Source organism: Austrofundulus limnaeus, unplaced genomic scaffold (genome assembly GCF_001266775.1).
Source record: "Austrofundulus limnaeus strain Quisiro unplaced genomic scaffold, Austrofundulus_limnaeus-1.0 Scaffold16, whole genome shotgun sequence".
Lineage (NCBI taxonomy): Eukaryota > Metazoa > Chordata > Actinopteri > Cyprinodontiformes > Rivulidae > Austrofundulus > Austrofundulus limnaeus.
In genome coordinates, this window is record NW_013952418.1 from 143,733 (window position 1) to 145,435 (window position 1,703).

The following is a 1,703-nucleotide window of genomic DNA, read 5'->3' on the forward strand; positions in this document are numbered from 1 at the left end:
TATAGTTAACACTAACCTGGACCAGAACTTAACTCACATCATACCTCTAAACCTAACTAGTAAAGCACAGCAGAGCTGCAAACAAAGTGAGGATGTTGAAGAGGCCCTCGCTTTATATCAAAAACCTCACTTTCGTAGTAACTATGGTGCAAATGGTCCTCACTCTGTAGTAAAAACAAGTACACACACACACACCCAACCAAAGAAAGAATCAGCAGCTGACGGCGCCCCTGATCCAGCTGTGTGTTTTCATGGTTTTATTCAGAGCTGCAGGAGGAGCAGTGAAGTGATGAAARCAGAAGAATCAAATGAAAACACATTCAGCATTAATACAATATTTTTTGGTTGAAGTGTCATTAATTTTACTGGCCTCACAGATGAATGAGGTCAGATTATCATTCTGGTCTTCTGCTGCCTTTTCTAAAAGCCTCAGAGATCGATAATGCTCAGGGTTTACTGAAAAAAAGCCTACTTTGATGAACATGACCCCTCYATGACACTGGGATGTGGTTACGAGGCGCTGCAGCAACTGAAGCTGTGAAACCAGCCGAAACAAGACGCTCAGTTTTTATCAGGCAGATGCAGCAAAATCTGCAAGAAAATCTTGCTTCAGGCCCTGTCACACTGGACAACTTGTCTAAATTCCTAATAAAAGTTGTATATTTGATCAATTTGTTAGCATTACAGTCTGTACACGCCTAAAAGAAACTTCCAGTTGATTTTTTTCAATTCCATCTTCAACGTAGACATCTTTAAAATGTTCATAAATTGGCAAAAGTTGTCTAAACGTTATAGTGTGACAGGGATAATGATTCTGTTTGCTTTTTAGCTGCTAAACATTTAAACACTCAGACACAAAACCAATGGAGAAAAAAACACTAAAACTGAGATAACACACAAAAATTAACAGATTTTTTAAAATGTTTTTCACACTGGTTCAGATATAAAAACTGCAAACTTTACTCAATTACTCACTTCCTTTTTCTGTTTAAAAGTCAGATTTACATAGAAATATGACACTTTTACTGAAAATGTAGAATGTTGAAAATAACAACTGGACTTTTACTTTAAAGTTGAAGATGTTTCGCAATTCAGAACTGGAGAAAACTTCCTGAGTGTGATTAAAACATCTTCAGATAAAGAACAGACGTCCATATTTATAAATATTTCTTAACATGTCCGGAATCTGAGATTTCCTGAAGATAAAACTGAATTGCTAAAGTTAAAAGATGCAGACCAGCAGAGAAAAGTTGTAAAATAGTAACTAGAAATTTAGGTTGAAGTAAAAATATAATTCTGAAAACTAATCCTAAAAAAAGGGTTATTTAGAAACTAAAACTAGAAAAAAATGTAACTTGAAAGCATAAAGATGGTAATTAAAAGCTAAAAAATGCTACCTAATAGCATCATAACCAACCATGAACTAAAAGACTTAAAAGCATTAAAATTCTATCAAGACGTTAAAGTAGTAAAAGGCTAGCTAAAAGCATTAAAATGCTAACTATAAGCTAAAAYGAGCAAAAGGCTAGCTAAAGCACCAAAATGCTAACTAGCTAAGAGTAGCAAAGCTTTTACCAAAAAACTAACAGCAACAAAAGTTTAACTAAAAGCCACAAGTAGCAAAAGTCTGGCTCAAAGTAGCAGAATGGTGGCTAAATACTTAAAGAAGTCAAAATCAGAGCCAGTAGCTACAGATTTTAAAG

At 34.7% G+C, this 1,703-nt stretch overlaps 1 protein-coding gene across 1 annotated transcript in view; it reads left to right on the forward strand.

The window, feature by feature from the left end:
- The window catches only part of LOC106513931 (interleukin-18 receptor 1), a 43,153-nt gene that overhangs the window by 33,132 nt on the left and 8,318 nt on the right, over window positions 1-1,703 (forward strand). The gene's annotated exons all lie outside the window — the stretch shown is intronic.